Source organism: Ptychodera flava, chromosome 3 (assembly GCF_041260155.1).
Source record: "Ptychodera flava strain L36383 chromosome 3, AS_Pfla_20210202, whole genome shotgun sequence".
NCBI classification, from domain to species: domain Eukaryota; kingdom Metazoa; phylum Hemichordata; class Enteropneusta; family Ptychoderidae; genus Ptychodera; species Ptychodera flava.
Genome location: NC_091930.1, coordinates 40,587,833 through 40,599,532, shown reverse-complemented (window position 1 = coordinate 40,599,532; position 11,700 = coordinate 40,587,833). Strand labels below are relative to the sequence as shown.

Here is an 11,700-nt window from a genome sequence, read left to right as displayed (position 1 = left end):
CGAGAAGTTAAAGTTAAGATAATGTTAAGATAAAGTTGCCATACAAAATAAAAGTTTGCGTTGGAGAAACAAAATCTCTTACAAATATTAAAGATATTGTCAAGAAAAATTAGAGTTTATATTCAAAAGTAATAGAGTTCCGTGGCGTGTAGGGGCCACGGTACTTAACAGAAACTGTTTTTTGCTACTTTAATTAACAGTATATCCCTAGCGCTCCAAAACTTAAAGCTACAGCTGACGGCTGGTGTCTTCCCGAGCCCTTCGATGCAGGTGCTATTCCGATCGATAATTTAAGATTCCTTGCGCGAGGAAGTAAATTTATCGTCGTTCGTCCAATGAGTTTATGATTTGAGCCTTTTGTATATGACTTTTCTCAAGATCAAACTGTGCAGTAGAACTTGCGTTTACGTCACAACTTTCAGGTTTGTCGCTCGGTACGCTGTCCGCTTTTAATTGTACGGCATGAGCCAGTAGGTTATTAGCGAATTGATCGACGGATTGTAGACTTTATTGGACAGCCCTGGCAACTCGTTCGGTTATTGGGAATTGGTAGAATGCGCCTCGGGGACAGATTTCGGACCTTCAAACTTCTACAATTCTTTTCTGATCTACCACTTGTGGGGGTTCATCTTAAAGCTCCGATGCGTGCGTACGGAAACTTTTTACCGCCTTAGTTTTTCGAGAATTGAAAATTTCAACTTTTTTCTACAGAGTTAACACGGGGATGACAGTCGTTTTGAATTTCAAATATTTGTCTCTCTAGTACCAAAATTTGCACGGTGACCCCCGATTTTATTCTTGAATTTGAAAGAGATTGGTTGAAATTTGAGCAAAAGTTCAAGTATTCACTTTCGAGGTACAAACTACCTGAAAAGCTTTAGCGACTTAAAATTTCGTTAGACATAACTACCATATTTAAAATCCAGCCATCATTTTTTTGCGAGAATATGCAGTAGTCGATCTTCACCAATCGGTCATCTGCTCGAAAAAATGTTCCGGTAGAACAGGGATAATATGGATTTTTATACGTGTCCTGGTGTACGTCACAAAGGAGGTTATCCGGCCACTTTTGTCTTTATCATCGACTGACATGATCGAGATGACAAATTTACTCTGTAACTCACTCAAGATGGCAGGTGTCTACACTCGAGAGGACAACGGCTTTTCCGTCACGATTCTTCGCCAACCCGTCCGTATATCGTTGGACAACGCGTTCTGAGTCACCTATACGGTAGTACTGGCTTCTGATCAGTCCCTTTAATTTTTTTTCAGGATTTTTTTCTAACAGCTCTTTTCTATTTCTATGTCTATTTCAGTCGGGGAAATTCCCGTACGTTGTGATTGCGCGGCAGGCAGTATTATAGTTTGGTCCCCTGACCCATTTCTACCGCTGGCTGCGCTGCTCATGAAAATAGAGTCAGGTATTGGCTAATGTAATGATGGCTGCTATTTGTCAATAGTACGAGGGCAGTGATTGCATTGAATTCATTTCAAACTTGGAACTGTAACCTTCAATTTAAGATTTCGTATGCCCATGGACTAATCTGACCCCCATGGTTTCCCGAACCAAGCATCCTATGTCGACATAAAAACGAAAAATCACTTATTTGAGTCACTGTCGTACATGCGAAAAGAGGGATCACTTCTAAGAAAATACCCTAGACGATAATCGTCATTTGACCACTAAATGCCATCATAGGAAATATAAGTCGGAGACATAAAGTGAAAGTCAAGCCGTGCAAATTACTTGTCAACATCCGATGTTTCGTGGTATACTTTCCATACGGCTTGCCACTATACCGATGTGCTGATCGCATGGTCTTGTCAGGGGACTGTGTCCACTAGTATGCTGTCAAATTCTGACGGCTCACGCGCAGCCCATACCGGACCCTTATTTCCTTGGCAGCGCAGCCAGCGGCAGAAATGGGGCAGGGGATCAGACTATAATAATGCCTGCCGCGCAATCGATAGAGGCAGTTCCCGAGATAGGGAGACAGGGCGTTTTCATTGGTCGCAATGATAACGCCCAGGTCGAAAGCGTTGCAGAGCGCATGCGCAGATTATCGCCATGCTGCCTTGCGTTTTGAGAGGGCGTACATATACATGTAGGCCCACGCGCCACGCTCCCTGCGTTTGATTGATTCTTCAGGAATCCTGCCGAATATCACGGTATGTTACAATTTTTCAGTGTACGAAGTGTTACCCAAGCAGCTGCACGTCATGAAATGAAAAACTGTATACGATCTTTAACAGTGGACCGCAAGTGTAATGTAAGCTAGCAAAACCCACAGGTATTAAAGTGGAGTTGCCGTGTACGCATAGAGACACGCGTACGGTCCCCACATTTGTGGAGGGACCGTGATAGAGAAACTACTACACGGCAACTCCACGTACCTGAGGTATAACCAGGGTCCCTCCTCAAATGCCATGGGACCTAGCTATAACGTTGTGCTACATCGATTCTCAGAGTGCTGTTCTGCGCGGTAGGGAGAGAGGCGGTAACATTTGATAATTTTTAACATAATGATGGGGTTGAGTGGATGTCGGACAGTGAAAATTGTCCGTAAACGACAAGAAGTCAACACTGCTGAACAGATTGTGTTGATATTTGGTACAGATGTTTAGACCATGTTCAAGGTTCTGATTCCTCAAAATGGTGCCAAACGAATCAGCGGTTAGATAGATATGAGAAATTGTTGACCCTCTTTTTCACTAATTTATTTTAGGGGCCTTGCATATGTGTATTTTGGAAGGTACACCAATACTGCACTTGGACTGTTTTATGAGTTATGGAACAGAAATGTGTGTACTGTTAGATGAATGCTAGAAACATGGAATGGAAGTATCAGAGATTTCCATGCTCTTATGGGCATCAAAAGCGATAAAAAATAACATATTTCATATTTTAGTTTCTCACATTTGAGACGACCCTAGGCATTTGTTATATTATATCATATCTGCTCTCTTCAGTCTTGAGTAAACATCCTTGAGTCAATATACAGACTTTGACATTCACATTCTAGAGATTAGCCTGGTTCCCTGGAAACAGGTCCAAGATCACCATTCTGATAACAATGGGTTTGGGTAAAACCATTGTGGTGAAAAGGTTAATTATCCAGGACATCACATGTTACAGTCTTTACTCCTACACAATGAAGTTTCAAGTTTTAGGTTAGTTATCAAGCTAGCACCAGCATCTCTCCTGAGCATCTGTCCGTGTGTTCTCAAAGGGACATAGTGATGATTTATCCGTTCATATCCATTTAGTTGAACTTGTCTAGGAAATTTCAGCATATGTTGCCTTTGGAATGTGCCATCTGTCAGACCAGAGTGACCAATGCTGAACCCCTGTGTGCTTTCAAATTCTGATTAAGTTTTCTGATTAACATCAATTATGTGCTTCCGAGACTAATTTTACTGTTTTGAGAGAATGGGTCATTATCCCTTTTCCTGCAAAGTCCATATTTCACCACCAGGTCAAGATGGTTAAAATTAATGAAACACAATATATTCCATATGGTGTATTTTAACATAATACTGTACATTTGAAAGCTGTTCAAAACATAAATACTGTATACTTGATTTTTTACTAAAGATGCTTTAACAGGCCAAGCCAAGTGGGTGAAAATACATCATATTTTGGCTCTATACGGCTTTTAACTGACTTGGCTGATGGGGAAGTGATACTGTCTAGCATGAAAAGGGTTAAACTTGCAAGAGCCATGCTCCTGTCTCTTTTCCAATAAGAGTGTGTTTTTTGGATTTTCTTCAATATATTCATACTTGAAACACTCTAGAACTTAACTAGGATAAAAATTAGAGGAATGTTGACATTACTTCGGAGACTGATTGTATTGTGTTTGAGAGAATGGGCCATTATAGTTGCAAGAGCCATACCCCTGTCTCTTTTCAAATTGAAGTTGTCTCTTTGGATTTTCTTCAATATATTCTTACTTCAACCTCTCTATTAAACTTGTCTATACGATACAAATAAGAGGAATGTTGACAAAAGTGGGCTTCGGAGACATATTCTGTTGTTTTTGAGAGACTGGGCCATTATAGTTGCTGGAGCCATACCTCTTTCTCTTTTCAAATTAAAGTGTTGTTTTTGGAATTTTTTCAATATATTCTAACTTCAAACACTCAATTGAACTTATCCAGGATACAAATGACAGGAATGTAAACAATAATGGGCTTGGGAGACAGATTTTATTGTTTTTGAGAGAATGGGCATTATAGTTGCAAAAGCCATGCCCCTGTCTCCTTTGAAAATAGAGTGTTCTGTTTGGAGTTTATTCAATATATTCTTACTTCAAACACTCTATTGAACTTATCTAGAATATATATGACTGGAATGTACACAAAGGTTGGCTTCGGAGACTGATTTTATTGTTTATGAGAGAATGGGCCATTATAGTTGCTGGAGCCATACCTCTTTCTCTTTTCAAATTAGAGTGTTCTTTTTGGAGTTTATTCAATATATTCTTACTTCAAACACTCTATTGAACTTATCTAGAATATATATGACTGGAATGTACACAAAGGTTGGCTTCGGAGACTGATTTTATTGTTTATGAGAGAATGGGCATTATAGTTGCAAAAGCCATGCCCCTGTCTCCTTTCAAAATAGACTATTCTTTTTGGAGTTTATTCAATATATTCTTACTTCAAACACTCTATTGAACTTATCTAGAATATATATGACTGGAATGTACACAAAGGTTGGCTTCGGAGACTGATTTTATTGTTTTTCAGAGAATGGGTCATTATAGTTGCAAAAGCAATGCCCCTGTCTCCTTTCAAATTACAGTGTTGGTTTTGGATTTTCTTATATATATTCTTACTTCAAACACTCTATTGAACTTATCTAGAATATACATGACTGGAATGTACACAAAGGTTGGCTTCGGAGACTGATTTTATTGTTTATGAGAGAATGGGCATTATAGTTGCAAAAGCCATGCCCCTGTTTCCTTTGAAAATAGAGTGTTCTTTTTGGAGTTTATTCAATATATTCTTACTTCAAACACTCTATTGAACTTATCTAGAATAAGGAGACTGATTTTATTGTTTATGAGAGAATGGGCATTATAGTTGCAAAAGCCATGCCCCTGTTTCCTTTCAAAATAGACTATTCTTTTTGGAGTTTATTCAATATATTCTTACTTCAAACACTCTATTGAACTTATCTAGAATATATATGACTGGAATGTACACAAAGGTTGGCTTCGGAGACTGATTTTATTGTTTTTCAGAGAATGGGTCATTATAGTTGCAAAAGCCATGCCCCTGTGTCCTTTCAAAATAGAGTGTTGTTTTTGGAGTTTATTCAATATATTCTTACTTCAAACACTCTATTGAACTTATCTAGAATATACATGACTGGAATGTACACAAAGGTTGGCTTTGGAGACTGATTTTATTGTTTTTGAGAGAATGGGTCATTATAGTTGCAAAAGCCATGCCCCTGTCTCCTTTCAAAATAGAGTGTTCTGTTTGGAGTTTGCTTCAATATATTCTTACTTCAAACACTCTATTGAACTTATCTAGAATATATATGACTGGAATGTACACAAAGGTTGGCTTCGGAGACTGATTTTATTGTTTTTGAGAGAATGGGTCATTATAGTTGCAAAAGCCATGCCCCTGTCTCCTTTCAAATTAGAGTGTTGGTTTTGGATTTTCTTATATATATTCTTACTTCAAACACTCTATTGAACTTATCTAGAATACATATGACTGGATTGTACACAAAGGTTGGCTTCGGAGACTGAATTTATTGTTTTTCAGAGATTAGGTCATTATAGTTGCAAAAGCCATGCCCCTGTCTCCTTTGAAAATAGAGTGTTCTGTTTGGTGTTTGCTTCAATATATTCTTACTTCAAACACTCTATTGAACTTATCTAGAATATATATGACTGGAATGTACACAAAGGTTGGCTTTTGAGACTGATTTTATTTTTTTGGAGAGAATGGGCATTATAGTTGCAAAAGCCAAGCCCCTGTCTCTTTTCAAATTAAAGTGTTCTTTTTGCCATAACTCTTGATTTGTAGGTCAGATTAGGTTGATATATGTTTCATAGGTTCTTTTTCACATTCCTGTGCAAATGTGTTATTGTTGTTGGGATACTTTTGAATTTTGTATTTTATTATGAATGAATTGTTGTTTCTGACGACCTTATATGACCCAGAGCAATATAAAACATGTTATTAGTGTAAGATAGTCATAATTGGTAGTGGTACAACATGCAATGACTTGCATATTCATGTCACATCGTGTATATATGACCATACTGGAGAAGGTTTTGGTTTAATTGTGTCATACCTGTGCATATGTCTGTAATTGAAAACTATAAAAATGACACATCAAATAAACCTGAGTGGTTAAACTGATGATAACAATAAAAACGTTTTGTTACAGGCAACAGATCAACTTGTGACCTACCTGTACAGTACTTTTACAAAGCTAAAGAAACCAGCAAGGCAAGTGAATCAACACTAAAATATGTAATATAATTAATTTTAAGAATGCCATAACAAAAATTATGAGTCTAGCCAATTTGTGATTTCAAAAAGTCAATTCATATTAGAAGTTAGTCACAACTTTTTATAAAGGCATGTATTCCTATCCGTTGTCCGTATCTAATGAGGATGTTCAGTAAGAATTTTTTTCTTTTGAATATGCTAACAATGTACCTGTGACAGTAAAATATTATTCCTCTGAAAGACGGTATGTTAAAGCTGTAAACTTGTTATTATGTAGAGTCACATGCATGCATGGGTTAATGTCTAATTCTATAATCAGATTTATCTTTTGATATAATTCGACACAGCAACTTTTGGCGCAAGATTTTCTCAGAATGTTTTTAAACATTATGTACTTGTGTTCCAAGTGAAGAGTATGACTAGTGTTGTTTTATTTTCATGTAGAGTAAGGATTTTTGTGTTTTCCTCTGGTTTTATGAGTACGTTCTCGAATTGAAGAATAAATAAATTATGGATATTCTGGCTGCAATAACAGAATTGAAATGTGCACAGTTGCCCACCGACAACCTGTGTTGAGTTTTCAGGGCAAGTTTATCATATAAGATATCCATCCATTACCTCAGTGTGTGTAAAAGGTATAAAACGTGTCAAAAAAGTTACAGTAATTGTATATGTCATATTTCTGTTGCAGTCATGTGAAAAACACAAGACCCTTTAACACATACACCTATGTAGACCGCGCAGTATACAGCAATGTCATCACAGCCCTGAGTTAGCTTGATTTGTTTGACCAATGTGCCATATTTGCTGACATATATGCGGGAGACCTAGTACAGATATGAATTGTAATCTGTGTTAGCTGGGTATTTAGTTTTAGCTATGGAATATTATGGTACCTACTGTATGAATTAATAAACAAATAGTCATAAATATTGACAAAGTAAAACATTGCCCTGCAATAGCTATAAAGGTTGAATCACACAGGTTATAAAATTCATAAAACCGGAATTTAAGGTTGGAGATTTGTTTCAATAAAGAAATGATAATAAATTGATAATAAACCAAGACAACTTCACAAAAGGACTGTAGGTGTGTACCCAAAATTAAGCATGCTTTGGTCAAAAATGAAACTGTTCTATCTTGTCATATAATTGTGGTATGCTTTTGTGTACATGATAAAGACTAAATTATAAAATAAATATTGGCATCCACAAATCAGGAAATTGATGAAGAAATGCATTTACCTGTATGTATGTACAGTTACAACAAACATTTCGGGATCCAAATTACATAGTACCAAGCATGGCGTTTTAAAGCAATCTCACCCAGTCCAAAGGTCAAAGGTGAGAGCCTATCATTTGTACCACACTAAAGTATTTGGTAATGTTAATTGAGTATTTAATTTTCAGTCTGTAAAAGTTTTGCACTTTTTCTATCACAGTCTGTTTTCAGGATGGGAAGTATGCATTACTACAAGTGACAAGAAAACTGTACATAGTATGGAGGAGCAATCCATGAACAACATACTGTGAGTGTTTCATACTGTATTTAATATCATAGAAATATGTTCGCTTTCTGATATTTATTGTACAGTATTTTATAATTTTTCACAAGGAATTTATTTTCACATGTATTTGCTGACTACATGCAAAATAACGGAAATTAAATTTTTCACTTTAGCTTCATTGGACTGGAGGGACTGTTATGTTCTTGTGTAAGAGGGCATTATGTATATTTTCTAATAGCATGACCTTATGTTACACCAGAGAACACCACATTAACCTGTCAAGCCATTTAGCAAAATGCCTAGTGAGACAGGGAGTCATTTGGCCAGATAACAAATAAATTGGCGATCAACTTCACTGGTTGGGTACAGCAATTGCAAACACTAAAATCAGCGGGTAATCTCAATCGGTGTCAATTGTGAATTATTCTTCATTCAATTCAGTTTATTTTCTAAGATACACCATGAGAGAAATGGTTTGTACCACTGTGCGATGTTTACGCAGCCTGTAGTATCAGTATCAATTTTATGGCCAGAGTTGGGCTTCCTGCTGACTTTTGTATTACAATCGCTGTACCAGACCACTGAAGGCCAATTTACTTGTTATCTGGCCAAATGACTCTCTGTTTTACAAGGCATTTTGCTAAATGGCTTGACGGGTTAATGTGGCGTTTTCATCCAAAAAACACTGAGAATAGATTGTGAAGTTCAAATGTTGAAAAACTCATAAGTTGTGCCATGGCCATTCAAATGCCTCTGAAATGGCTCTGGTCCAATAATCGCAATCATACCAATCCATAATCCAATGACACTAGGTCTGAATTCGTAAGACAATAGTTGTAAACGTTGACACAAAACAGCACAGAACAGACAGTAAATAGACGGTACACAAACGAAGTCATAAATGGATAAACACGGGCACAAAAAGTTATGAATGGATGCTCAGAATTGCTTCTGAAACGTTTCAAATGTGAGACAGTTCAGCCGGCCAGACCTGAGCCTGTGTAGGTATTAACTCTATCTGCAACTCATTGTGTGGACGGACTGACCCGCTTCAGAGCCGTTTTAAACACCCATACGCAACAGCTAAATGTAACGTATAACAAACAACAACCAACATTCAATTTCTTTCGTCACGGCTGCCGAACAGAGCACTACATTCCATGGCAATAATTGGTTTTACGATCAGTTTGCTTATCTCAGTCTGGGCAGATGAAAGTATACAGAGAATGCTGGGTGGAACCTGTAGAGACAGCCTTGTTTACAAAAAAATTTGCTGAAAGGGCTGTACAAAAAGATATAAACAGGATAGCTGATCAGTCCAGAGCAAGATAAAATCACTGAAAGTGAATTACAAAGAAAGTTGTTGACAGCAACAGGCAGTATGAAAGTACGACAGCACTCACGTTAGCCATCTTGTTACAATGCTGTATGCTTGGCCATATACACCTTTTGAACTCGAGAGAGCGCGTTAAGGTTCCAAGACAAGAAATTGACCTCGTTAATCTAACAATTCTCTGATAGTTAATAAGCTCAGAACCCCCGTAAATTATACATTTTCTGAAGGCCAAGATATAGGGTAAGATTTTGGTAACCACAGTGTCACCATTGTTTACATAACTATCACATGGCAGGTAATTTGCATAACCTTTCAAAAATCGGTTTTACCCATGTTTTGTCTCAATACTTAAAAATATCTGACTCAAACTTGCTGGAATGCAAGCTGTCACAACGCTACTCCAAATTGTGTCTCAGATTTTTTATATCTTACTTAGTTTTTAGTTGAGCACAATTTAAAGATATCAACCAGGGTTAAATTTACCGCTCTGTAAGTTTTCCTGGCGTAAAAATTGTTTAAAAAGGTTTAAAAAAATTTCTGTCATCTCAGGATGGTGAAAGGCAAATGTTTAATCTTTGTGACAATGTTGCATATTTAGATATAGTAAAAGGCGACTGCGATTTTGCTTTCTTGAAAGTTGAATAATTACACTGACTCAGATCAGGGAATAGAACTAAAGTCACATACAATATCAACTGAAGATTGTGGCTCATTCTATGCAGTACATGTCACAAGTTGTAAACAGTCACTTACAACCACTGGTTAATGACAATGAACTCATTGTTAATGTATCTGAGTAAAGTAAGAGTGAATGCTGAGTAGCATCACACAAATATGCTCTGGCAGGCAAGAATGTGTTAATTCAGAGTTAAGCAAAGGCGAAACAAATGTGTACCCTAGTAACATGACCAACACAAGAAAGAGCTGCAGTCCCTGAATATTTTTCTCACATTTCGAAACAGGTTGTGTGTGGTTTCTCATGCATCTTGAACTGTGGTTTTACAACTTATCCGGACACCAAACTTGCTAATTACCCAGCAACTTCGCTGATGATATTGAAACTTGGGTGTCCGGATAAGTCATAAAACCATGTAAAAATGTGTGGCTTAGATGTAATGATTGATTGATATTTTTCACCAATCCTCAAACGAACACATTAATGATACATCCTGTAAATTTTCTGATTTTTTACAGATTTGTTCCACAGTACATGACGGAAATCCTATATAAAGAAGCCGTTACATTTCTTGTATCAAAAAATAAAAGAATCTCATTGAAAGATGCAGACATGCTCTGCCGACAGACAGAACAATTAAGTGCCTTAAAATAAATAACAAAGTATGGTTTCTCTGTCAGGAGTCTGGTGATGCAGATTAAGAACATTACTACTATCCTCATGGTATGCTTTATGGGGTCACTTGTCAGTTTTGGTCAAGAAAACGTGTTCTCAAAATTACTTGTCTGATAGCTTTGTTATTTTTTACAAAAGTCTGATGCAAAAGCTCCCAAACTGCTGACCTATCTCTGGCCTGATATTTTGTATGAAAGCAGTCAATGTCATGAGCGTCAGTCACATGACCCACATTGGGAGTTCTTCAACTCTTAAAAGTCAGAGCTATCTCTGTCACTACCCATAGGCAGTAGAAATCTTAACTTTGAAAATGTGAACAATACCATTGTTAAGTTAATCAAGTGCGTTCCTATTCTACTGCATATAGCATGTTGAACATTCCAGTATTAAGCTTGCAAACACAGCCTGTGAATGTGTATAGATTTGCATCATTTACAAATGACTTTCATTGTTGACTCCAGTTTAATTATCACCTATATTTTAAAATATACAGGCTTTGTTAACAAACTGATTGAATGTTGTGTGTTTGAACATGACAGCAAGAAACAGTATTTGATATATTGTATGCAAATATTTAAAAAATGTCATCAGTTGCAGCTTGGTGTCCTGTGACGAGGTCTACTTGTTGTTTTGCTTGTGAAAATTCAATGGCATCATGAGATTGGAGATTGTTTTAAATAAAAAGTCATGAAATGAGATGCAATGGTTTTATATTGTGCTTACTTTTACTGACATTAGAATGGGAAGAGTATGTAAAAATGTTCTTATTTAATTACCTGCGTACCAAACTATACAAAAAGTATGTAAAAAAGTACTTTAAGTAGCCCCTCCCTTAGACTCAGAGTAAACCCTTCATGTCCCCATTCAAGCTCTTCTGAACTGAAATTTTCAGATTCCCCCTCCCCTGAATGCATGCCTCTAGCCTCGATCCCTGCAGTATTCATGAATATAACCAAAAGCATGTTGAAATGCATAGTATTTAGCTCACCAACAAAACATGTATATGTATAACATGCAATC

The 11,700-nt window shown here is 36.9% G+C and overlaps 1 long non-coding RNA gene across 3 annotated transcripts; it reads left to right on the top strand.

Annotated features, from left to right (window-relative positions):
* The first annotated feature begins 2,077 nt into the window (after nucleotides 1-2,077).
* LOC139130019 (uncharacterized) lies at nucleotides 2,078-11,378 on the top strand. Of its 3 annotated transcripts, none has more exons than XR_011551748.1 (4): nucleotides 2,078-2,169; nucleotides 6,422-6,483; nucleotides 7,928-8,014; nucleotides 10,524-11,378. It is a non-coding gene; the product is annotated as an uncharacterized lncRNA (long non-coding RNA). The 3 variants fall into 3 exon arrangements; XR_011551750.1 differs by lacking the exon at nucleotides 2,078-2,169 and adding an exon at nucleotides 2,267-2,291; XR_011551749.1 differs by lacking the exon at nucleotides 2,078-2,169 and adding an exon at nucleotides 2,779-2,802.
* The last annotated feature ends 322 nt before the right edge of the window (nucleotides 11,379-11,700 follow it).